Genomic DNA, 27490 nt, shown 5'->3' with positions numbered 1-27490 from the left:
TAATTGTACAGTGTGTGAAAAAGTATTTCCACTTGTTTGTATTAAACCTGCCTATTAATATCATCAGGTGACCCCTGTTTGTTTTCTATTGCGGGGAAGGGTAAATAAAACTTCTCCATTCACTTTTTCTACACTATTCATGATTTTATCGGCCTCTATCATATCCCTCCCACTTAGCTATCTCTTTTCTAAGCTGAGCAGACATAATCTTTTTCGTCTCTCTTCACATGGAAACCATTCCATACCCCTGATCATCTGTGTTGTCCTTCTCTGAACTCTTTCCTTTTCTCCCTTTACGAGATGGGACAACCAGAACTGGACACAATATTTGTGTGGGCTCACCATGGATTTATATAGTGGCATTATGATATTTTCTGTCTTACTATCTATTCCTTTCCTAATAATTCCTAATGTTCTGTTAACCTTTTTGACTTCTACTGCACATTGAACTGAAGTTTTCAGAGAACTATCCGCGGTGACTCCCAAGATCTTTCTTGAGTGGTAACAGCTAATTTAGAACCCAACATTATACATGTGTATTTGGAATTATTTTTTCCAGTGTGCATTATTTTGCACTAATTAATGTTGAATTTCATCTCTCATTTTGTTGCCCAGTCACCCAGTTTTGTGAGGTCCCTTTGTAACTCTTCACAGTAAACTTTGGACTTAACTATCTTGAATATTTTTTATCATCTACAAACTTTGCCACTTCACTGTTCATTTCCTTTTCCAGATCATAAATGAACATGATAAGTGGCACAGGTCCCAGTACAGATCTTTTGGGGGGAGGCCCTGCCTGCTATTTACCTCTCTATTGTGAAAACTGGCCATTTATTCCTACCCTTTGTTTCCTATCTTTCAACCAGTTATTGATCCATGGGAGGACCTTCTCTGTTATGCTATGACTACTTAGTTTCCTTAAGAGCCTTTGATAAGTGACTTTTTTGTCAAAGGCTTTCTGAAAGTCCAAGTACACTATGGCCTTGGCTACACTGGCGCTTTACAGCGCTGCAACTTTCTTGCTCAGGGGTGTGAAAAAACTAAGCTAATCCCCACGGGGAGGTGGAGTACCTGCAGCGCTGGGAGAGCTCTCTCCCAGCGCTGGCTCTGCGACCACACTCGCACTTCAAAGCGCTGCCGTGGGAGCGCTGTACGGGCTGCAAGTGTAGCCATACCCTATATCAACTGGATCACCCTTATCCACATGCTTGTTGATGCCCTCAAAGAATTCTAATAGACTTGTGAGGCAAGACTTCCATTACAAAAAGCCGTTGGCTCTTCCCCAACAAATCATGTTTATGTCTGATAATTCTGTTCTCTACTATAGTTTCTAACAACATACAGTCTTTTCTTCATCATGTGATTTTACCCATCTTCTTGCTCTCTGTTGCGGGAGATTAAACTTTTGGCTTTGCATCTGGAACAGAGACTACTCCATGTATTGTCTTTATTTAATGAAGGCTTCCATCAATGGCATGTCACATAGGTTGGAGAGATTCTAGCTACAGTCTTCAGTGAGGCTGCTGACTTTTAGCAAGCTTCAACTTCCCATTCAGCTCCAGGATAGTAGTCTACTGAAACCTGTGATAAATGGAGGCTACAAGTACCATGCTTGTCCTTTTCATTCCTCCTGAAGCAAAAGTAACCTTGCTGGCTGGCTAGTGCTTGAGGCAGAAGATTTCCACCTCTGCACTTACAAGTGCCAAATCATAATTGCTAGTTCTGATGGATGTCTCCCATATCAAAGGGTGGCTAAGTTAGGCTTTTCTACTCTGGACAGGTTAACAAAAGGCAGCTTATTCTGTATTAACAATACTTTCCTTTTTTATCATACCTCATCCTAAAAGGAGACTAGTTTCTAGTAAATATTATAGGGCTGTCAATTAATTGCAGTTAACTCACGTGATTAACTCAAAAAATTAATTGCAATTAAAAAAATTGTGATTAATTGCACTTATAACAGTATAATACCAATTGAAATTCATAAAATATTTGTGGATGTTCTTTCTACATATTCAGTATTGATTTCAATTACAACACACAATCCAAAGTGCACAGTGCTCACTTTATATTATTATTTATTATTACAAATATATTCACTGTAAAAATGATAAAATAGTATTTTTCAGTTCACCTCATACAAGTACTGAAGTGCAATCTCTTTATCATGAAAGTGTAACTTACAAATGCAGATTTTTTTGGTTACATAACTGCACTCAAAAACAAAACAGTGTAAAACTTTAGAGCAGGGATCTAAAGGGATCACCTTTGGCACGTGGCCCGCCAGGGTAAGCACCGGTTTGTTTACCGGCCGCGTCCGCAGGTTCGGCCGATCACAGTTCCACTGGCCATGGTTTGCCCCTCCAGGCCAATGGGGGCAGCGTGAAGCGGTGGCCGGTACATCCTTCAGGCCAAAAGTTGCTGATCCCTGCTTTAGAGCTTACAAGTCCACTCAGTCCTACTTATTCTGCCAGTCGCTAAGACAAACAAGTTTGTTTACACTGATGGGAGATTCTGCTGCCTGCTTCTTATTTGCAATGTCACCTGAAAGGGAGAACAGGTATTCGCATGGCCCTTTTGTAGCCGGCGTTGCAAGATATTTACATGCCAAATATGCTAAACATTTGTATGGCCCATGCTTTGGCCACCATTCCAGAGGACATGCTTCCATGCTGATTATTATAATTATATATGGAGATATACCTATCTCATAGAACTGGAAGGGACCCTGAAAGGTCATTGAGTCTAGCCCCCTGCCTTCACTAGCAGGACCAAGTACTGATTTTGCCCCAGATCCCTAAGTGGCCCCCTCAAGGATTGCACTCACAACCCTGGGTTTAGCAGGCCAATGCTCAAACCACTGAGCTATCGCCACTGCCCCCCCTGTTTAAAAAAATAATGCGTCAATTACATTTGTGACTATACTCCTTGGGGGAGGATTGTATGTCTCCTGCTCTGTTTTACCTGCATTCTGCATATATTTCATGTTATAGCAGTCTTGGATGATGACCCAGCACATGTTTGTTTTAAGAACACTTTCACAGCAGATTTGACAAACGCAAAGAAGATACCGATGTGAGATTTCTAAAAATAGCTACAGCACTTGACCCAAGGTTTAAAAATCTGAAGTGCCATCCAAAATCTGAAAGGGACAAGGTGTGGTGCATGCTTTTAGAAGTTTTAAAAGAGCAACACTCTGATGCGGAAACTACAGAACCCAAACCTCCAAAAAAGAAAATGAACCTTCTGCCAGTGGCATCTGACTCAAATGATGAAAATGAACATGCGTCAGTCCGCACTGCTTTGGATCGTTATCAAACAGATCATCATTATCATCATCAGCATGGAAGCATGTCCTCTGGAATGATGGCTGAAGCATGAAGGGACATATGAATGTTTAGCATATTTGGCATGTAAATACCTTGCAACACCGGCTACGAAAGTGCCATGCGAATGCCTGTTCTCACTTTCAGGTGACATTATAAAAAAGAAGCAGGCAGCATTATCTCCTGCAAATTGTAACCAACCTTGCTTGTCTGAGTGATTGGCTGACCAAGAAGTAGGACTAGTGGACTTGTAGGCTCTAAAGTTTTACATTGTTTTATTTTTGAATGCAGGTTTTTTTGTACATAATTCTACATTTGTAAGTTCAACTTTCATGTTAAAGAGAGTATTAGGTAAATTGATAAATACTATTTCTTTTGTTTTTTACAGTGCAAATATTTATAATCAAAATTAAATATGAAGTGAGCACTGTACACTTTGTATTCTGTCTTGTAATTGAAATTACTGTATATACTCATTCATAAGCCAAATATTTTTGGTAAAAAAGTGATGCATCAAAGAGTAGGGGTTGGCTTATAAACGGGTTTACACCAAAATTTGATGGTTTTAAACTCTATGGAATAATTGAATTGAATATCTAATATATTGTCATTTTGTTTACCTGGAGCATCTGCAGGCATGGAGCCCCTCAGCTCCCTGTAGCCACTGTTTGCTGTTCCCATTGGCTGGGAATGGCAAACCGCAGACACTGGGAGCTAAGAGGCCCCGTGCCTGCAGACGCTCCAGGTAAACAAAACATCCCGACTCTCCAGCAGCTTATCCTGATGGGGCTGGGAGCCAAAGTTTGCCAACCCCTGAAATATAGTGTCAGTTTATGAAAGGGTCATACAGTTTTGCTATTTTTACCTAACCATCTTGGGGGGTCAGCTTATAAATGAACGGGCTAATGAACGAGTGTATACGGTAATATATTTGAAAATGTCTTAAATAACCAAAAATATTTAAAATAAATGGTATTCTCTTGTTGTTTAATAGCACGATTAATCATGAATAATTTTTTTAAGTGCTTGGCGGGCCTAATTAATTTGTATATGTGTTTCTGTACACTATATTTTTACCCTATGTTTTGTATTAGGTATACTACTTCATTTTAAATCTCAATTTTAGGCTAAATTTGACCACCATTTCCCTTTGCCAGTAGTAAAATCATTTTAATCTCTTTTTCTTTCTAAATGCACTTCCATCTATTTAGTCAGTGTGAAGTATGATTTCTTTTACAGAGGACTTCAAGAGATTTCAGCTGTCACCTAAAACAAATGTAAAAAGCCCTGGCAGTATTTCAACATGTCAGTTTAGTAAATCTCACACACACATTAAAGAATAATCACACAGTTTGATGTAATAGGCAATATTCATTCAGGATGATATCAAAACTGGAATACAACTTTGAGGATTTTGTACGACAGGAATGAGGGAGAGCACCTTAGCAAGCTAAGCATGTTTGCATAGTTCTTTTCCATCTTAAACCTGGCATTGGCCAATGGAATAAGTCCCTCATTGTTATGAACCCTAAATGGAGAGTAGATGGTCTTTTAAAACAAATATTGGTATAAAAATGTGGCATTTTGCCAAATTTCCCTAAAGCACCAAGCATTCTTTAAGCAGATTTTTTCTTTATCAGATATTCAAGCATGCCAGCTGTTGCAGCATATGCAATGTGTTTAATGAGCAAAGGAGTTTATTAATAGATCTTTGGAGTGAGACTATTCTTTCTAATTAGTTACTAACCTTTAAATCCTGGATACTTCAGAGGATCAAATGTGATCCATGTCATACATGTCATTGAGTGATTTGATTTAGTTTAAAGTAGCTGAATATCTTATTGGTGATGGACATTAAAAACAGTGATCTAAAGATAGCCAGTAGGTTTTTCTACGAAATGAGAAATTTTATCAAGAGCTAATTAAATTGTAAATGAAGTTCAGTGAATTGATATCTGTATATGTAGCCATGCACTGTTGAGCATGTTTTGTTCTTAAGCACAGGCACTAAATTATCCATAAGAATGGTGGCTCAATAAGATAAATACATAGAAACCAAGAAGGAACAATGGTAGCTTATTTTAAGTTCAGTTTGATCAAAGGTTTTAATCAATATAACTTGCAGAAATTACTGATCCCAGTGAGCTTGAGATCTTAGAATAATTTCTCCTGAGATGGTATGTAAATGGAGCAGGCAAAAGGAAGGGCATGGCATTGCTGAACTAGCATAGCTCAGTTTTGTGGACAGCTAGTTCTTGGCTGTGCTTTAGTTGTTGACATTGGATGTCTGTATTGCTGTGGATACCACAAGGAGAATGAGTAAACAGAAACATTTTATCAGAGGAAGTTACCTTACAAGTTTGCAAACTTAACACCATTAATTTGGGCTTGAATAGGGACTGGGAGTGGCCAGCTCACTACAAAAGCACTTTTCTTTCTGTTGGTATTGACACCTCCTGATCAATTATTGGGAGTGGACCACATCCAACCTGATTGAATTGGCCTTGTCATCACTGGCTCTCCACTTGTAAGGTAACTCCCTCCTCTTCATTTGCCAGTATATCAGTGCCTATATCTGTAACTTTCACTCCATGCATCTGAAGAAGTGGGTTTTTTACCCACGAAAGCTTATGCCCAAATAAATCTGTTAGTCTTTAAGGTGCCACCGGACTCCTCGTTGTTTTTGTAGAAACATTTTAGGAAGTATGCTGACTTCTGTCTACGTTTTTTCAAGAGATGGATTTAACCACAATTGTGCATTCAAATAAATAGGAATATTTTTGTAAGAACAATGTAGGTACCTGTTGTAACTGGAGATGGCCACCCTGTGGGCAGAATTTTATACTTAACTGGGCATTCTGGGTATGCAAAACATCAAATTTCTGGAAACACTAGGGAAAAGCCAGAGAAATCAAATTACTGTTTTCTTGTAAAATAATTACAAAATTAGTGTAGGTAGAGAATAGAGTAGATTAAATTTGTTTTAGATTTTAATAGGGCGTTTGAACATCATAGGGAATCTTACTTGAAAATTTAATTCAAATTGATCAACTAGGATAGTAGCACTGTCATGCAGAATGAAAGCTGAGTGCATGACTGTAAAAAAGATAAATGGCAGTGCATCAAATTGTCTAATGAAGTCCCACTGAGGTCATTGTTAGAACTTGTCTTATTTAACATCTTCATGATTTTGCATTCCTTATGTGAATAGTGTACAACAATAAAAGACTAAAATCAAAACGAACAAGCATAACTTATCAGTACAAATTGAATAACTTTAGCAAACTTCCCCTACACCTCTGAATGTGTGTGTGTTTAGTTGCTAAAAAGTGGCCAGATGGTCTGGTGATGGGTACTTAAGAAATATACCTGACAAAAACGCTGTTTAAGCTTCCCCCACACCTCTGAAAGTGTGTGTGTTTAGTTGTAAAGTTTCTCATTCATTTCCTCTGTCAAAGAGCTCTGTAACAAAATAGGGAATATCACCTTTTCAATGGAAGATCTGGCTGTGGGCATGGCTTCCATGTACCCATTTCTGAAAATTAGTCCGGGTTTAATCAGTATTATTTCTATATCAACATATGTATATATTTAAACATGTCCGTGTTCACTATGCACTTAAGTGTGTCATTCAGAAATGATTTGATAGTCTATGGTCTACCTGACATAATACAAACGAGCTTAGTAGTATATGAGAAATAAACAACCTTCAGCTGAAATTGCAGGTCCAAAACACTGGAAGAAGACCTTTATTCTGATGGTGGTTCTAGGAATTATACCTCTACCCCGATATAACACGACCCGATATAACACGAATTCGGATATAACGCGGTAAAGCAGCACTCCGGGGGGCGGAGCTGCGTGCTCCAGCGGATCAAAGCAAGTTCGATATAACGCGGTTTCGCCTATAACACGGTAAGATTTTTTTGGCTCCCGAGGACAGCATCATACCTGGGTAGAGGTGTATCTGCTGTATATTTTTAAGCAAGTCACTTAACCTCTTTGTGCCTCTGCTTTGCCATGTGTGAAGTGGTGGTAATATTTATTTACCTTTCCTCCTTCCAAAAGGGGATGGGAGGGTTAATTAGTAAATATTTATACAGTGCTTTGAAAACATAGTGGTTAAGTGCTCCTGCAGCTCAGGGGAGAAGAGAGCTATGTCTAAAGTTACTGTAGGCACCTAAAGCTATATTTAGGGATCTTGATGTTCTGAGGCTATCAACTGTCGGTCCAGGTGATTAAATTTGGGCACCCCAAAATGGAGCATTAAAAGCCTCCTTTGAAGACTCAGGGCTAAATGCATAGTACTGCTGTGCATTGTTGCTTAGCAGCAGCACACTGTCACAGAGAACAGCACTAAGTTGAAGTGTTTTTAGAGGACACGTTAAAATACTAATTTACACTGGAAGATACTAGCGTCTGTTCCGCTAGGAAACAGGCCTTCATTTCTAGCTATGCACAAACATTTCAGAGATTCTCATAAAATCTGTGGTGTACGCAATATAATATTGTGTGTTTTTGTTTTGTTTGTTAAAACACGTACTGAAATTTTGTGTAATCCTATCCAACTTTTGAGAGAAAAAACATGCTCCTTTTGATAGATTTCCCAAAAATGTAAAAATTGTCATTTGAAAAGTATAACGTAACTGTTACCCTAGGCACTGATGTCTTCACACCCTACACGCTATTGCAATGGTATTTGTACAAAATATGCATTGTGAGATACCATTTGAAAACGAATAACATGCTGGTCAACAATATTGTGAAATATATTGTGAGCTTTACTATAAACTTTTATGGGCTCAGTATCAAATCAAAAGTAATTGACACTCTAATTCAAAAGAGAACTTATAAAAATACTTGAGAAATAATATGCAGCAGTATGTGTCTAGATGTGTTTTTGTGAACAGCAGGTTGAATTTTTCTTGTTTGTCTCTTACGTTTTTTAAATGTTTGAGAGAAGAATCAGTAAAACAGATATTGTGCTGCATTGTGTGTGTCTGTTTTTGAAAAAATTATACAGGTGGCTTTTTTTTAAATGACAGCTTACTTTCCCAGAGGTGTTTTTTTTTTTCTTTCTTGTATCAGAATTCCATTCTCTGAATTTTCCATCAAGACTTCCTGAAAGAAGTATATAATTTTCAATGGACTACTGAATCATTTATCAGGAGGCGTAATTTCCCCTCCCCCAACCCCGCAGCACAGGAGCTAGTGAGAAGTGCAAGTTGGGGTTTACTCTTGAGAATATAAAGACAAATTCAGTAGAGCATGACAGCTCGTTTTAGTAATTACAGAAGTGTTTCAAATTGCAACCTTTTGCTTAGCACAGAGAGTCTGTAATCTTGTATTACAATGAAGTAAGTATGCAATTTACAATAAATCTGGGTATTTTAGGAGAACTACAGAATATAAGTAATGTCACTTGGGGTTCAACAAGACTAGAATTGTTTTTTTTTTTCTTTTTTTCTGTATTTATCAAATGGCTTACTGAACATTCAGATCAGCAAAACTTTACCAGTTTTCCTGTAGCCCTTTATATATATCGTTAGGATCAGTGCCCAGGAAGTTTGGATAGATAGTGAAAAGGCCCAAGCACAATTTATACCTATAACATTTTCACTTGAGTTTTGTATCTGCAAGTCAAAAACAGACTCTTTGTGCTCTTACCTCATCTAATTAGGGACACAATATTCTTATCATTTTTCATGTATAAATCCTTTTCACTTTCTTTTTTTTTTCAGTTTAATTTTCCTATGTATTGTTGGGTCTTAAACCCTCCCTATCTTTTTATAAACCATAGTATGGCAAGAAGGCAGGGCATTTTGAAAATTTCATCCTTAAAATTAGGTCAGATATTTAGATATGGCATCTCCGGACCACTTGAGAATTTCAAGGTTTGTTTAAACAGTATAGCTACACCAGTGAAGCTGCACTGATATAAAAAGTGACAAACATCTGCATAGCTATGCTGGTGCAAAAATTCCCAGTCTATACAAGCCCTTATCAAAGTTTCTTTAAGGACTGTAGATTTGCACAGCAGCATTGTTTTCAGGTATATTTCTTAAGAACCCATCACCATAGCATCTGGCCACTTCTCAGCAGCTAAAGCTTATGATTGTTTATCGTTCCACTTCAGCAGAATATATAACCAAATTGTATGATCCTTTATCAAGCAAAACTTGCAAACAAGCGGAATTTGGCTCTATTAGTTGTGGAAATACAACCTCTTTTCTACCCTCCCACCTCTCGACTAATTTCTATGGTTATGAAATCTCTCAGCTAGGAATTCACTTCTGACAACTTGTCCGGCCTGAGACATCATAAATAAAATCAGACCTTTGTGCAAATGAAGAATCTGCACAAGTCCAGCTTCAGCATTTAGACATATATTAGGCCTTATCTACTTGGAATTCAGGAGGTATTTGGAATAGCTGAATATCCTTCCTAAACCCCTGTTAATTGTGGTGCTTGTTGCTGCTCCTCCTCCCCATGGAAGCTGGCAACTTTTTTGACTTCAGTGGGACCTGGGGCCTTTATTATATGTGAAAGCTTGATTGTAATTTTATTTTATCTTCAAACACAGAAAATTCCCATTTATTAGTATGCTGATTTGTGATTTTTCTTAATAGTAGGAGAGACGAGGAGAGTTTGGAGAAATAACAATGCTATTATTCCTATTAATGAACACAAGACCAAAGAATTGAAATGGTTTCAATTTTGTGCATAAGTTCCCCAGTTATTTACTTTCCCGAAGATAGTCAGATGCTTAGGTGGAGGCAGTATAAGTGCCTATATACAGTAATAAATACTTTCGACCCAAGATCCTTGTATTTGTTGTGGGGGTTTTTAGAATGTTGATGAAAAGTTGTAGACATTGGATTTCCTTCATCTCAGAATTATCCTCTCAGCTACTGTGAGAGATTTGAAAACCTTTTCAGAATACATCAAAGGGCTGTCTTTTTTTCTGGCATTCCTATCAGGCAGATCTGAAGTGTTGGAGAAATATTTTCACTATTTGATAATGCTGTAGTAATACAAGATCAGATCTTTGCAAAGAATATCAGGTATGCTGGCAAATGGTTGATTGCATCTATATAGTTTGTCGGGCACTAGGTCATTTTAAATAGTCCTTCTGGGGTCCAGCATGGCTTATGTTGTATTCTGTTTTGCTAAAACTTTAATCTTAAAGGCAAAGAATGAGTGTAATCCATTCCTAATGGTTCTCAATTAATTTGTTAATAGCATATTGAATATTGGGGAATTCATTAACTGAAATTGTTTAGTTTCACCCTGAAAATTGATCAATTCATCATCAATCCTAATATTCCTAGTCTCCTTCCTTTCCCATATATCAGTTTTAAATACATCTAGAAACGAAAACCCTGCTAGGCATGGATCTCCATTTATTTGCTTTCTTCCTCTTTCATTATGTGTTGACATACAGCATAAGGAAAACTGGTAACGTGTGGCTTAGAATATGGCAGACAGCTGCACACTATAATGGAACTTCTACTGAAGTGCCTAAAATAGCTAAAAATTGCTAGTTTCTCCACTCCCATGTGGAGTTGGCATTTAAAACTAATTAGAAATTCTTCATCCACTGAAATATTGAGACCTGTGACTGCTGTTAATATCAAGAAGTTCGATGAGCACTGAGTTATGGAAGGTAGTGTTGCCTAGTGCAGTGGTCTCCAAAGTGGGGTGTGCACAAGACAATCCATTGGGGGGCACGGCAGGAAGAGCGCCGCTGGAGGGGGCGGAGGGGAAAGGGCGACCGGAGGAGGGAGGGAATGAGCAAGCGGGGAAGCTGCCCCGCTACCCGGAACACAGGGGCTTTAGGGGCTGCAGGGCCCTGGGCTAAGGGGGCCTGCAGCTCTATAGCTCTGTTCGGAATGCGGCCCTGAGTCCTCCGGCCCCTGGAGGAGCAGGGCCACATTCCGAAAGGGGCTTTGGAGCTGCAGGCCAGGGCTCTGGGGCCCCCTTAGCCCAGGGCCCTGGGGCCCCCTTAGCCCAGGGCCCTGCAGCCCCTAAAGCTCCTGCATTCCGGGTGGCCCTGCCTGCTGGGAGTGGGTGGGGGGTGGGGGGCAGCTCCCAGAATCATGGCCATGGGGGCAGTGCTATGCTGCGCTGCGCAGAGCCACCTGCACACCCCTGCACCAAACAGGAGCTGCTCCAGGTAAGTGCTATGCACCTCCTGCCTGCCCTCGCCCTGAGCCTCCTCCCACACCCCCACCCTGAGCGCCCTCCCACACCTAAACTCTTTCCCAGACCCCGCACCCCACCCTGCGCCCTCCCGCACCCTAACTCCCTCCCAGAACTCGCACCCCACCCTGAGCCCCCTCCCACACCTTAGCCCTAATCCAGACCTTCGAATCGCTGTATCACAAAGTGTTAAACCAAGGATGTTCAGAAATAATGAAGCATATTCAATCACATTGCTCTCACTAAAAAAATATTAATAATAATATTTTTTTTGTGAGAGCAAAAAGGTTTTTTGTACCGTTAATGAATAAAATACAATAAAACTTATTTTAAAAATATTGTTTATTTCATCTTTATCTCATCCTTTTTTAATTTCTATTTTTGTATGTTTTATAATGTACATAATGTATTGGTATAGTAGTACATGTATATAATATATACAAAAATAAATATACATGTATTGGGGGTGCGTGCTCAAAATTTTTTTTACTGCTAGGGGTGTGTGATCAAAAAAGTTTGGAGACCACTGGCCTGGTGGATAGAGCACTGGCCAGGAACTTGGGAGTCCTGGGTTCAACTTCCTGCAGTGCCACTGACCTGAGTGACCTTGAGCAAGTCACATCACCTTCTGTACTTTAGTTCCTCCATGTGTTAAATGGGGATAGTGATACAGGTCTCTTTTGTACAGCGCTTTGAAATGTACTGATGTGAAGAGCCAGATATTATCAATTAATGAAGAACTGTGAAATCAACATTAGGTAGGAGTGCAAAATAAACTGGCTGCTTTATGATCATTGTATAATGAAACTCTGTTGAGAGAGTTCTCGGTATGCTAAGAAATCAACTATAGTAATCATTGGGCACTACACACTGATGAAAGCTATCGTGTGTGTGTGTGTGCGGTGTGGAATATCAAATGGTCCATTAGTGTTAAAATATAAAGAACTCTTTTCAATGAAAAAGGAATTGCACTACTGTTTGAATTCCCCACTGATGAGGTAAAGGAGTTGGTTAAACCCCACTCAAATGCTGGTTGGTGACAGTATGTTATGAATGTTCCTTCTGATGAATGGTGCTCATCCATCACAATTTTCCTAAGGCACACTGATGCAAAATCTGCAAGAGGAAAAGACAGATTTGCCCACGTAAATCATTTTTTTTAGAATAGCTGTAATTCAAAAACATTATGAAAAATTATAGTCTTGAATGTTTTAATGATTGACAGTTTAAACTACATTATATTTTTAACCTGAATGCCCTTCAGATGAAATCACTTTTGAAGTATTGTGGTAATTCTAATCACTGATGATGTACATGTCAGACAAGTAGAAGATGGAAACAAATATTTCACACTTTGTTGTTCGAAGAGAACTACCCCTGTGAAGACTCCAATCATTAATTTTTTTTCTTCAACAAAACTTTCTCTTGCCCTCGAAACTTAGAATTTTGTGGAGGGGTTTTCAGCCTATACTAGCACATAAAGAAAGCTTTCAACTGAAGTCCTTTGTGATCTTATAGTAGCTGCATAATGATTTTGTTTTTCTTCTCTTCCCCAGCCTAAAAAAGGAAAAGTATAGAGGCAATATCATGCTAGCTCTATCTGTTAAGAAACTAGTCAGCAAAAAATTCTTTTAATCTCAGGTGATATTATTAGCCCCTTCCATCAGATTGTGTCTTGTTTTTGTTTTTCTTTTGCCTCCTCTGCCTAAGTGGGAGCAATGAAGTCCTCACCTTAACCCTCTGCTTCTGTCTCTTTCCCTCACTTCTTAGCATCCAAAAGAAAAAGATAATGAGAAAATGAAAGAGGAAGGAATGGCGACTGGGAGAGCTAAGAAGAGAACCTCATAATAAGAAAAGTATGGCTGTTGATGCCACTGCTCAAATTCAGGTTAAGGTAGCAGTCTGTGCTGCTTATGCCATCTCTACCCCTCTTTCCATTCAAGGCAGGGCCGGCCCCAGGGTTTTTGCCGCCCCAAGTAGTGGGGAAAAAAAAAAAAGCCGCAATCTCGATCGGCGGCAGCTCCACCGCGCCGCTTTCTTCTTCAGTGGCAGGTCCTTCCCTCCAAGAGGGACCAAGGGACCCGCCGCCGAATTGCCGTCAAAGAGCCTGATGTGCCGCCCCTTCCCCTTGGCCACTCCAAGCACCTGCTTGCTCAGCTGGTGCCTGGAACCGGCCCTGATTCAAGGTAGTCAATGACTTCTATATGCAGGTGTGTGAGAATGGAACTGGGTAATGGGTGCTGCTGTAGCACAGTACTCAATGGGTTTTCTTGGACCCGCTCTTCTGTTCTGGCACTGTAGGGTGCTTTTCTTCTTTCTGTAAGTGGCTTTCACCCTGTTTCTTCCATCACTAATGGGGTTGCTTCACAATGACAGTTGCAGAAGGCACAGACCTCATGCCTGTGGGGAATTTTCATCTTGGGGCTGATGCACAAGTCCCATGACTCTGGTCTTCATTGTAGTATTTTAGACACTTTAATAAATCTGTCATGTCTTCATGTAGCAATATAGTGTGACACATACCCTCTAAGGGCTTGGCTACACTGGAGAGTTGCAGCGCTGGTGGTGGGTTTACAGCGCTGCAGCTTACTTACCGTCCACATGTGCAAGGCACATACAGCGCTGCATCTCCCTGGCTGCAGCGCTGGCTGTACTCCTGCTCTGCCTCGGGTATAACTATTACAGCGCTGGTGATGCAGCGCTGCTCCTCCAGTGTGGCCACCAAAAGCGCTGTAATTGGCCTCCAGAATTTTCCCATAATGCTTTTAAGTAAAGAACTCTCTTTGTTTTGTTATGATGCCTCTCTTTGTTTTGTTGTGAACTCGGGGCTCCCGGAGCTGCTTATCTAAAAAACAAACACAGCTCCTGTTTGCTGTGAATGAGGCAGGCAGGGGGATGAATGTCTACAGCTAGTGTTTGCTTGAGGAGAGAAACAGCATGGCGGGAGGGGAGGGAAGGGGAGGGGGGGAAAGGGAGTCCGTCGGAGCAGCTGCTTATCTGGTCTGCAGGCTATTTGCATTTAAGAGTGAATGAGGGGTCGGGGAAGTGGTCAGAATTTGCAAGGCAGGGAGCTGACATAGTGTCGGCTCCAAAAATCCACTCTCTCTCTCTCTCTCTCTCCCCCACGCTCCCTGTCACACTCCACCCCACCCCCCTCTTTTGAAAAGCACATTGAATAGCTGCCCATAATGCATCACTCCCAACACCGCTGCAAATGCTGCAAATGTGGCCACACTGCAGCGCTGGTAGCTGTCAGTGTGGCCACACTCCAGCGCTTTCCCTACACAGCTGTACGAAGACAGCTTTAACTTCCAGCGCTGCACACCTGCAAGTGTAGCCAAGCCCATAGTCTCCACAAATAGGCACCAAGAGCTGTCGGCTTGTCACCACACAGATACGGTTGTGCCTGTAGGCAGGACCCCTTATCTCCCATCTGTCTAACTTAAGGGGAAGAGCAGAGCTCAAGTGGATGAGATCAGCCACAGAGTGGTGTGAGAATTTTGGAGATCTGTCTGTACAGTTTATGGATTCTGGTTGAACTTGTGAAGCTGTTGCTGTATAAATTGCTGTATCATGAATGCCTCTCTGTATGGATATCCTCTATGGGCTACCAGGGCTGTGTCAATCTCCAGAAGAGGGGCAGTGGGGAATATTTGACTTTTAATGACCAGTCAATAGTTATGCTAGAGCAGGGGTCAGCAACCTTTCAAAAGTGGTGTGCCGAGTCTTCGTTTATTCCCTCTAATTTAAAGTTCTACATGCCAGTAATACATTTTAACATTTTTAGAAGGTCTCTTTCAATAAGTCTATGATATATAACTAAACTATTGTTGTATGAAAAGTAAATGAGGTTTTTAAAATGTTTAAGAAGCTCCATTTAAAATTCAATTAAAATGCAGAGCCCCCAGGACCGGTTGCCAGGACCCGGGCAGCATGAGTGCTACTGAAAATCAGCTCGTGTGCTGCCTTCAGCACGCGTGCCATAGGTTGCCTACCCCAGTGCTAGAGTAACTGCATCCTAGGGAAACCAGTTTTACCTTATTCCTCTGAGGGAAGAGGAGAAATGGGGAGTAGAAAGTTACCAAACAGTGCAAACAAGCTAAGGTGTTGGTAGGGGGATATATGAACAGATTCACAGAGGTGCTTGCAGTGCAACACACAGGAAGTTTGGGCAGGATGAAAGAAGAGCACAGACCAAGATCAGAGGAGGTGAATTAGGGAAGAAGACTCCATATTTCAGAGCCCAAACCATGCTTTGCAGCAGAAGGACCTGGAGAGCCCAAACAATGCTCTGGAATGGTTAAAAAAAAAAAAAATTGAGGGAGGGAAATGCATGTAGGATTTATTATTCTGTATAGATCTGCCTATTTTTCATGCTGTTAAAGAGCAATCATGTGTTACATGCACACTTTACTCAGAAATGTATTATATGCTACACTTACCACCTGCCTCCTGAGAGAGTTAAAGTGTAACACAGAAGGCTCACATCTTCAGTGGGATTCTGGGATAGGGTGTATTTAAACTGAGGAGCTATTGAGGGTGTCAGCACTGGTCCTGAGGGCTTATGTCAGGTGGGCTGAGGGACTCCACCTCTGTGAAGTGGTATCACACTGAGGGTCAGTGCCCAGAAAATATGCCAGAGAGGCCAAGGGAAGAAACAGTGCCACAGCCTACTGAGACCCAGGGAAGCTTAAAACGTCCAGTGGCTGAGTTCCCTTACTCCGTCTGGTAAGTGACCATGATGGGGCACTTGACTCTGTCCATGACAAGTAGCTTTAACAGAAAAGTGAGAACTGGACCAAGAAGCTTTTCTGCAAATGTGTCACCAGTGGGTGAGTCCTTTAAGGGACTGGCTAATCTCCAAGCTGATGGAAAAATTACTCATTCTGCACCCATCCATTGACACCCTGGCACCAAGAACTGGTGTCTTTTCTACAGCTTTAGAGTTAGGGTACAAGTATTTATGCCTTGGCTTCCTCCTCATTTCCAAAATTCTGAACAAAACAGATCACACAGAGAAGAATCCCTTGTCATAAGACTTTAAGCTAGGTGATCCTGATTTACTGCCTACCTGAATCTATCAGTCTTTAAATAGTAGTGCCTGTTGAACGGAGCAGGTGTGACCCATGTCCTTGTGCCCTTCCCGCCCCCTCCCCCCCGCTTCTATACACAGTCCCTAAGTTCCCTCTTACTGCCCGTGGCCAGCGAGGTGAAACCAGTGGTGTTTACTTGCTAGTACGTAGTGGGATTTACTTCTACTATAATGTTAGTCAGGGTTAATTCCCTTCATTCTTCCCCATTATTATTTTTGCTTATTAGGTTGTATCTAAAAAATTAAAATGAAATTTATTTTCTCACTTGGTTCCCCCATCTGCACCAAAATGACAGTTTCATAGTCCTTGGGCTTCAAACCCTGCCTGTCCTGCAACAGTGTAATTCCTCTCACTGGTGGGCACAGCCGCTATCTGTTCTGCCTTGGCGTGAGCAAAGTACCAGACTGATGCTATGTGTGTTGGTCCTTCTCAACAAGGACAAGGAAGTCCAGAGATGTTCATCTGAAAATATACCTCCTTGAACAGCCCACGGCAGTACCCAGACCTACAAATACCGCTAAGAAGCTGGCACTGGCTCTGGTAACAGCATGAACTTCAACACTGGTACTATCCATTCCATCAATAGAATCCCTGGCAGTGCTGCTGATTCTTTGCTGGCTTCGAGATGGAGCTTCTCGCTGTTCGTTGCTCAAATGAACTGTTGGCTCTTTTTATTATTTATTTATTTACTATTTGGTAAATTGTATGCTTAATAGTTTGCCAATTGGACTCTGCACTTGTCCTTGTTGAACCTTATCAGATTTCTTTTGGCCCAATCCTCCAATTTGTCTAGGTCACTCTGGACCCTATCCCTACCCTCCAGCGTATCTACCTCTCCCCCCACCTTAGTGTCATCTGTGAACTTGCTGAGGGTGCAATCAGGGCTGGCTCTACAGTTTTCGCCGCCCCAAGCAGCATGCCGAATTGCCACCCCGGGCGGCGGGGGCAGTCCGTGTGCCCTTAGGGTGGCAGGCGCGTTTCCGTGGCGGCGGCAGTTCGGTGGCAGCTTCTATGTTTAGCTGAAGCCGCTGTGGACAGCTAAACATAGAAGCTGCTGCCAAATTGTCCTCACCGCGGAAACGCGCCTGCCACCCTAACAGCGCACGGACTGCCCCCGTCGCCCGGGGCGGCAATTCGGCACGCTGCTTGGGGGCAAAACAACAGGGACTGCTCCCCCTTGCAGAATGCTGCCCCAAGCACCAGCTTGGAATGCTGGTGCCTGGAGCCGGCCCTGGGTGCAATCCATCCCATCATCCAGATCGTTAATAACATGTTAATAGCATGTGAACTGTGTTTGTAGAGCAGGTTAAGATCCCTGCTCGTGTGTACTTTTAATATAAGCTACATTAGTTGGAAAGCTATATCATTTGCTAAATTCACATTTTATGTTCTGTATAGATGACATAATGGTATAACTGTCTATTGTTTTAATAGCCTTGTTCACTGTTGCTTGTGTAATTATGTAGAGTAAAAGAGACTCTATGTATCAATCTTTTCTAGAGGTACAATTACATTTCTTTTGGCCATATTTTCAGGCTCCACTTGATTAGTGTTTTATTACTGGTCTGACACATGTAGGTCTTTTATACTTTAAGAAATTTCTATGCATTTTTCATCACCTTTCCAGCCCGAATTGGGAATTCATATCAGACTCCACTCGCATTGGCAAGCTCCCTCGGCTAAATGCATGATTTATTAATAACACAGCTGTAGCTTCAGCACTCTCATTAAGAGCTGGTAAACACTCTTCATTTTGTAAAGAGACAAGATAATGTACTTTTAACCTCTACAATTTTGTAACTTCTCCTAGACTATTGAAATATTGGACTAGGATATTGCTTTTCCCTTTTGTTAGTAAAGTAACCTTGTGCTTGCCTAATAAAGGATGGAAACTGCAAAGAGAAACAGCTTTTGCATCTGTTATTATTTGTGTTTATGATAGGGCATAATGGCCCCAGCTGACAGCCGTGTTCTAGTGCGCAAGACAGCGAACATACGCCCATAGTAAGAGACAGTCCCTGCCTCAGTGTTTACAGTCTAAGTAGACAAGACTGGCAAAGACAGAAGGGAAAACAGGGACTTAGGTGGGATTAGTTACTTGCCCAAGGTTATACAGAACTACAGCGGCAGAGCCAGAAATAGAACCCAGGTCCCCTGACTACCAGTTCAGTCCAGTGGCCTGCATTGCCCCTGTATATACTGCACTTTGATACATATAGCTGCTATGTAGCTTGTTTTAGAATTTGATACTGTAAATATTTGTTCCATAGGCCTCCACATGATATATCATGAGTTCGAAAGAACTCAAATGTGAAGTTGCGTAACTATTAACTAGGGTTTGTAACCTGTCCTTTAAATCGGCCTCTGTACCCAATGACTGGAAGATAGCTAATGTAACGCCAATATTTAAAAAGGACTCTAGAAGTGATCCCAGCAATTACAGACCGGTAAGTCTAATGTTGGTACTGGGCAAATTAGTCGATACAATAGTAAAGAATAAAATTGTCAGACACCTAGAAGAACATAAATTGTTGGGCAAAAGTCAACATGGTTTCTGTAAAGGGAAATTGTGTCTTACTAATCTATTAGAGTTTTTTGAAGGGGTCAACAAACATGTGAACCAGGGGGATCTGTTGGACATAGTGTACTTAGATTTCCAGAAAGCCTTTGACAAGGTCCCTCACCAAAGGCTCTTACGTAAATTAAGTTGTCATGGGATAAGAGGAAAGGTTCTTTCATGGATTGAGAACTGGTTAAAAGACAGGGAACAAAGGGTAGAAATTAATGGTAAATTCTCAGAATGGAGAGGGGTAAGTAGTGTTGTTCCCCAAGGGTCAGTCCTCAGACCAATCCTATTCAACTTATTCATAAATGATCTGGAGAAAGGGGTAAACAGTGAGGTGGCAAAGTTTGCAGATGATACTAAAGTGCTCAAGATAATTAAGACCAAAGCAGCCTGTGAAGAACTTCAAAGAGGTCTCACAAAACTAAGTGATTGGGCAACAAAATGGCAAATAAAATTTAATGTGGATAAATGTAAAGTAATTCACATTGGAAAAAATAACCCCAACTATACATACAATATGATGGGGGCTAATTTAGCTACAATGAATCAGGAAAAAGATCTTGGAGTCATCATGGATAGTTTTCTGAAGATGTCCACGCAGTGTGCAGAGGCAGTCAAAAAAGCAAACAGGATGTTAGGAATCATTAAAAAGGGGATAGAGAATAAGACTGAGAATATATTATTGCCCTTATATAAATTGACGGTACGCCCACATCTTGAATACTGCGTACAGATGTGGTCTCCTCATCTCAAAAAAGATATACTGGCACTAGAAAAGGTTCAGAAAAGGGCAACTAAAATGATTAGGGGTTTGGAATGGGTCCCATATGAGGAGAGATTAAAGAGGCTAGGACTTTTCAGCTTGGAAAAGAGGAGACTAAGGGGGGATATGATAGAGGTATATAAAATCATGAGTGATGTGGAGAAAGTGGATAAGGAAAAGTTATTTACTTATTCCCATAATTCAAGAACTAGGAGTCACCAAATGAAATTAATGGGCTGTAGGTTTAAAACAAATAAAAGGAAGTTCTTCACGCAGCGCACAGTCAACTTGTGGAACTCCTTACCTGAGGAGGTTGTGAAGGCTAGGACTATAACAGCGTTTAAAAGGGCACTGGATAAATTCATGGTGGTTAAGTCCATTAATGGCTATTAGCCAGGATGGGTAAGGAATGGTGTCCCTAGCCTCTGTTTGTCAGAGGGTGGAGATGGATGGCAGGAGAGAGATCACTTGATCATTGCCTGTTAGGTTCACTCCCTCTGGGGCACCTGGCATTGGCCAGTGTTGGTAGACAGGATACTGGGTAGACAGATACCTTTGGTCTGACCCAGTACGGCCGTTCTTATGTTTTTGTTGACATCCTCTGTAATACACTAGCATAGTCCATTGATATCTTGCAGATTTACCAAATCATACTCGTAAGCCTTTTCTAAATGGAAGTATTTCTTTTTGATTAAACATTGCTCCCAATTTAAACGTCGTCTCAAGTTCACTTAAAGAGGGTAACATTTTCAATAAGACTTTGTGAGAAATATTATAATTTACAGCATTTTCTTCCTTTTCCGTTTTGAACAAATCAGAGTCAGTCATCTCATTAGCAAAATATGTCTCCTAACCCTTTGATGTAATCTAATTAGTTTTACAGCTGTTTGTGAAATGGATTCCAGTTCCTGCTGCATTCTTGAGAGAACTCTCGTTTGCTAGAGTATCAACTAAGTTCTTTCCTCATTTATCTGGTCAGAATTTTTATAAAATGCTTCTTTTCTGTTACACTGTCTTTCCATGTTTCTTTGCCAACTGATTTGCAATTGACAACAACAGCTGTGCTCACTGGCCTCCCTTCTTTCTGATTGATTTTTAGATAGATAGAGAAGTTAAAGAAAACTCTGTCATTACCAAAATTTTTATCTCTTACTGAGTCTGACTATATTTCAGTACAGACTATAATAAACTTAGCGACTTACATTGGTTGTCACTAAAAAGTTAATATGTGCCATGAGTTACCAATCAGTACTATCTGAGATGATCACAATTCTATCCTGTGTTTAAAATAGATATTTTTGGTAAGAGTTAATATTTACTAATAAGTAGCTTCTAATGTAAATTTCTGTAGTGCTCTCTGTTAGTGTTAGTGAAATGCTTTAAAGGTATTTAGACCTATTTGCTGTAGTGTATGCATGAATCTGCAAGTTACCTACTCCAAAAGAGAACAGTAGAAAAAAATTGGAGACTGACCAGTTTTTTTTAACAAACAGCACTCCATTTCTGCCAGGCTTCCTATGTCACTTAGCATCTTAGATTTCAGGAAAGGGACTGTGTCTTTCTGTATGTTTGTACAGTGCCTAGCACAATGAGACTTTGCTTCTGATTAAGGCTGGTAGATGCAACTGTGGTAGAAATGCAAAATATTAGTAACATGTTTTTTCACACCTCCCATCTACTGACTTTGTCAGTTTTACAAAAGCAGGACCGCTAGTATACTTCAGGTGCTCCAGTGTGGTTGCCTTTGTGGTCCATGAAGATCCATATGTACCTTAGAGTGTAAAATTTAGTCCACTTTTTCCAGAGCTGTAAAAATTCCTGCTAAGGCTTGGCTGATGATGGTAAGCAAACAAGGAAGTAAACGAAACAGAACTATAATAGTTTCTGGAAACATTAGAAATGAAGGGAATAAATTAATGTTGACCAAATGGAAAAAGATCAGATCATTGGAGAAAGACATGTTTATTTTTAAGGTTCCTCAAACTATAACTGAGTCACTGATTATATAAGAAGCTGACGTTGTCATTTTAAACTGCTCTTAGTTTGTTTAGTTTTTCTTTGCCTTCCAAGTATACACACTTATATATGTGAAAGTAATCTCAAGGTTGTTCATCAAATTGATTTACCATTTCATATGCATCTTTTTTGGCATATTCAGTATTTACTATAGTTTTTTCCTTTAGAGCAACCTTAGGCTTTGTCTCCACTGGAACCTGAACGACAAAATTTGGTTGTTCAGAAGTGTGAAAAAAAACACACATACCCTGAACGACAAAAGTTTTGCCGACAAAAAGCGCCGGTGTGAACAGCGCTTTGTCGTCAGGAGATCTCTCCTGCCAACAAAGCTACTGCTGCTCATTGGGAGTGTAAGGGCTTGGCTACACTTGCAAGTTGCAGCGCTGGTAGAGGCTTTCCAGCGCTGCAATTAGTAACCGTCCACACCTGCAAGGCACATCCAGCGCTGAACTCCCTGGCTGCAGCGCTGGCTGTACACCTGGCCAGGTTGGGGTGTAGCGATTGCAGCGCTGGTGATCCAGCGCTGCTCATCAAGTGTGGACACACACCAGCGCTTTTATTGGCCTCCAGGGAATAAGGAGATATCCCAGAATGCTTTTAACTAAATTACTCTCTTTGTTTTGTTATGCAGCCTCTCTTTGTTTTGTTGTGAACTCCGATCGGAGCTCCGTTGAACTGCTTATCTAAAAAACAAACACTGATCACAGCAAACAGGAGCTATCTGTACCTGGCTGTGAACGATCAAATGAGAGGCAAGCAGTTTGCTTGACAGAGAAACAGCGTTGGATGCAGGCTGTTTGCAATTAAGACTAAGGGTTCGCGAACATTTTGTGATTTTTCAATCCAGGAAGCTAACACACAGTGTTGGCTCCAAAAATCCACTCTCTCTATCTTCCCCGCTCCCTGTCACAGTACACCACCCTCCACCCCCCTCTTTTGAAAAGCACGTTGTTGCCACTTGAATGCTGGGATAGCTGCCCATAATGCAGCACTCCCAACAGCGCTGTAAATGCTGCAAATGTGGCCACACACCAGCGCTGGTAGCTGTGAGTGTGGCCACACACCAGCGCTGGCCCTGCACAGCTGCACGACCAGTGCTGTAACTCCCAGCGCTGCAACTTTCAAGTGTAGCCAAGCCCGAAAGCTCTCTTCTGCCAACAAAGAGCAGCTACACTGCGCACTTTTTACCAACATGGCTGTAGTGACACAGCTTTGTTGCCAAAAGGTGAGTAGTGTAGACATAGCCTTAATATGATGTATGCTTCCTTTGATATTAAGGCAAATTGTCAAACCATTCTCTGTACTCACACTGTGAAACTCATCCCAATATTTTTGTTTAAAAAAGAATCTTGAGAGAGACAAAAACTCTCTCTCTGTATTACCAACGTATTCTTCAGTAGAACATTTTGTTTTTCCATTTCAATAAATAACGGCTATTAAGTCTTTCATGTTAAGTATCTTCTAACATTTAGACATGATAATTTCCTTTTTGTGAGATTTTCATTTTTCTTCATTATTTTATAGTTTTGTCTGTCACTGTGTTCACAGAAAGCTCTTTCACTGACTTTAGGAATACATTAAACTATTTTTGTTATGCCAATTTTCAGTAATTTTAGCATATTATCCAAAATCAGCAGACGAATAGCTGATGGTTTTTCCTCCCTCTTTAGTAACTAAAACAATCTATATTAATTTAGAGCATTTTACTTTCATTTCCTTTTTCACCTTAGATTAAGAAGGTGAATATGTCCGTGATGTTTTCTTGCAATGAAAATATGAAAGCGTAGGCACATACACTCATATTAGTGGGTGAACTTGAAGGAATTGTTATGGTCCTGTGGATAAGGAATTAATTTGTTTCCTCAATTTTCCAAGTTTTTATAGTAATTTATGTATATTACATTTGAAATATTGTAGTTGTTCAATGTGTTTTTCCCTTATGCCTTGTTTGTGCTCGTGGTAATCCACTGATAGCAACTGAATGCAACCCAACTCTTTGAAACTGAGGCAACCCAACTCTTTGAATCAAAGGATTAGCATCTCTCGTTTTAGTATAATCTTATTGGTCGTTATTTAATTGAATTTAACCTTATATAAATCTGGGGTCTCTTTCATTTTCTTTAAAGGCATTGAGTCCAATTCTGTTCTCAGATCAATATAAATCAGGCATAATTCTATTGAGATTAATCCAGTTATATTTTCACAAAGATACTCCAGACACACAAGCATGTGAAATTCAGGCCTTATTTATATGACATAAAGAAGCAAAAAAGGGCACAAGTCAAACTTGTAAAAAATCTTTTGCAAGTCACCTTCAAGCTTGAAGTCCGGGAACATTTACACATGTACTTAGCTTCCAGGATGGTATTCAGAATCAATTATAAGGGATTTTTTTTGTGGGGGTGGGGAGGCTGAGGGATTTTAGTTTTATTCATCTGGCTAGAATGGCTGTGGTTTTGTTTACTATCTATGCTTGTTGTAAGAGGAGAACTGGGGATAGGAGAGCGTGCTAGAGGGTATGAGGCAGATAGATCTGCACATAAAAATTAAACCCTCAAACTGTGATTTTGGGAGGAAAGAACTCCAACTTAAATTTTAACCTTTCATCCAGATTTGGTTAATCAGAAATGCTGTTCCAAGTTCAGTTGCTGAATACCAAAATATAAAGGGGAGGAAGTTGTAAGTATTTGTCTGCTTGGAAACAGTCCCTCTGTTTACATAGCTGAGTGAATGTATGATTGGTGATTTGAGTTCCAGCTTTCTGCCTCACGGGATCAAAAATCATAAATTGGACCCCCTCCACACACACCAAAAATGCTGAGGTTGTCCCAATAATCACGAGATTTTAAAATATATTTAAAAATCTCATGATATTGTTCTGTGTTTTCAGTCTGTCTTTTGGTTATTGTTCAATATCTTCATTAACGATCTGGAGGATGGCATGGACTGCACTCTCAGCAAGTTTGCAGATGACACTAAACTTGGAGGAATGGTAGATACGCTGGTCGGTAGGGATAGGATACAGAGGGACCTAGACAAATTAGTGGATTGGGCCAAAAGAAATCTGATGAAGTTCAACAAGGACAAGTGCAGAGTCCTGCACTTAGGATGGAAGAATCCCATTCACTATTACAGAGTAGGGACCGAATGGCTAGGAAGCAGTTCTGCAGAAAAAGACCTAGGGGTTACAGTGGACGAGAAGCTGGATATGAGTCAACAGTGTGCCCTTGTTGCAAAGAAGGCTAACGGCATTTTGGGCTGTATAAGTAGGGGCATTGCCAGCAGATCGAGGGAAGTGATCATTCCCCTGTATTTGACATAGGTGAGGCCTCATCTGGAGTAGTGTGTCCAGTGTTGGGCCCCACACTACAGGAAGGATGTGGAAAAATTGGAAAGAGTCCAGCAGAGGGCAGCAAAAATGATTAGGGGGCTGGAGCACATGACTTATGAGGAGAGGATGCACTGGAATGGGTTCCCTAGGGAGGTGGTGGAATCTCCTTCCTTAGAAATTTTTAAGGTCCGGCTTGACAAAGCCCTGGCTGGGATGATTTAGCTGGGGATAGGTCCTGCTTTGAGCAGGGGGTTGGACTAGATGACCTCTTAAGGTCCCTTCCAGCCCTGATATTCTATGGTTCTAACTACCCCTGCCCATCGTGTGTGTGCGCGATAATTAGTGTTGCCCGCACTCCTAGATATACTGGGTAAAGTGATGGTGGCTCCTGCTGCAGGAGGTCTTATCCCCACATCTCCCACCCCCTGCCCAGCAATTAATACTGTCCCCCATTTCCCCTTTTAGCCCCACCCCCTCACTTTATCGCCATCCCCGCCCCCAGTTCAGTCCCCAGCTTCACCTCTGCTCCTCCTAGGGCTCTTCACCTTCCTCTCCCAGGCCTGGAGAGCTGCAGCCCTATGCTTCCTCCTCCTCCCTCCCTTGCTGTGAGAACAGCGAGCAGAGGGGAGGAAAGTCTTCTGGCTTCCGGCAGTGCTGAACTTCAAGAGGGGATGGAGCTTCTTGCATCATCGCGAGATGAGCTCCAGAACCCTCCAAAATCCTGTTGCTCATGAAAAAATAGTCAATACTGTGGTAGCATTGCATTTTTTAAGTTATTTTTGAGTTGGGACATTTTAGAATAGTCAAGGTGTTGTAATGGCCTGTAAACCTCAGATGTCACAAAGCACCTACAGACCTGTTGACTGACTGATTTGGGGATATTCTATTGATCCATGGATTTTTCTAGCTCAGAATTACTGGAATGGAGAAGTTCTTCATTTGCCAAAAAGTGACCTAATCAGACCCACACTGGGTAATGCCAGAAGGTTTGTGCCCCATTCTGATTTACCTAGGAACTCTGGAGGGTTCAGTGCCAAGGGGGAGGAAACAAGCTACCAGCTTCAAAACCTGAAGGAAAGGCTTGTGGGGCTTCACTTCTAGCTTGTTAGCCTGTTTGGCTCATTTCCTGCAAAGGCTGCTGTCATTGCTGCTACTGGGGCTGTTGGCCACTGGCCATGTGATGTCACTGTACTTGACAAAGAGGTTTCTATGCTTTCTCCACCCCGCTGACTGGCCAGTGAAGAATGGGGGTCCAACAACATGCCACATCTAAGATTCAACATCTATAAGCAAGTAGCCCAGGGGTAGGCAACCTATGGCACGGGTGCCAAAGGCGGCACGCGAGCTAATTTTCAGTGGCACTCTCACTGCCCGGGTCCTGGCCACCAGTCCGGGGGGCTCTGCATTTTAATTTAATTTTAAATGAAGCTTCTTAAACATTTTAAAAACCTTATTTACTTTACATACAACAATAGTTTAGTTATATATTATAGACTTATAGAATGAGACCTTCTAAAAACATTCAGATGTATGACTGGCACACGAAACCTTAAATTAGAGTGAATAAAGGAAGACTTGGCACACCACTTCTGAAAGGTTACCGACCCCTGAAGTAGCCTCTAGTCAGCCAGCAAGTCCATTGCCATAAGATAGCTGAACTGATTAGGGTTGCCAACCCTCCAGGATTGGCCTGGAGTCTCCAGGAATTAAAAATTAAGCTTTAATTAAAGATTGTCATGTGATGAAATCTCCAGGAATACATCCAACCAAAATTGGCAACCCTAGAGCTGATACAAGCATGAGCTGAGCTGTTCAGTCCATATACAGTAAAAGATTTTTTTATCCGGCATGTTGGGTTAATGGGGTGGGCCAGTAAGTGAAAAATTCCGGTTAACTAAGAGGGAGGGAGTCCGGGGCACAGGCTCTGGGAGGGAGTTTGTGTACAGGAGGGGGCTCGGTGCAGGGGGTTGGGGAACGGGAGGGGTTTGAGGGTGCCGGATCCAGGGGGCACGCACCTCAGACGGCTCCCCAGAAGCGACGACCTGTCCCTGCTGTTCCTAAGCAGAGGCTCAGTTAGGCGGCTCTGCGCACTGCCTCTGCCCACAGGCAGCACCCTCGCAGCTCCCATTGGCCGCGGTTCATGGCCAATGGGAGCTGCAGAGCCAGCACGCGGGGCAGGGGCAGCACACAGAG

At 41.4% G+C, this 27490-nt stretch overlaps 1 protein-coding gene across 12 annotated transcripts in view; it reads left to right on the top strand.

Moving 5' to 3' along the window:
• Positions 1 to 27490, top strand: part of MBNL2 (muscleblind like splicing regulator 2) — a 146953-nt gene that overhangs the window by 63544 nt on the left and 55919 nt on the right. Inside the window, exon 2 of one of the 12 annotated variants that reach the window (XM_045009518.1) lies at positions 12217 to 12286. The exons of 10 other annotated variants lie outside the window; for them this stretch is intronic. The gene's annotated coding sequence lies outside the window, so the exon portion shown is untranslated. Of the gene's footprint in view, positions 1 to 12216; positions 12287 to 13298; positions 13385 to 27490 lie in introns of all 12 variants that reach the window. One more of the 12 variants, XM_045009527.1, reaches the window with a different exon arrangement.

The sequence above is a fragment of the Mauremys mutica genome, chromosome 1 (assembly GCF_020497125.1).
Source record: "Mauremys mutica isolate MM-2020 ecotype Southern chromosome 1, ASM2049712v1, whole genome shotgun sequence".
Taxonomy (NCBI): Eukaryota; Metazoa; Chordata; order Testudines; family Geoemydidae; genus Mauremys; species Mauremys mutica.
Note: the sequence above shows the minus strand (reverse complement) of the source record. Positions and strands in the feature narration are given on the sequence as shown.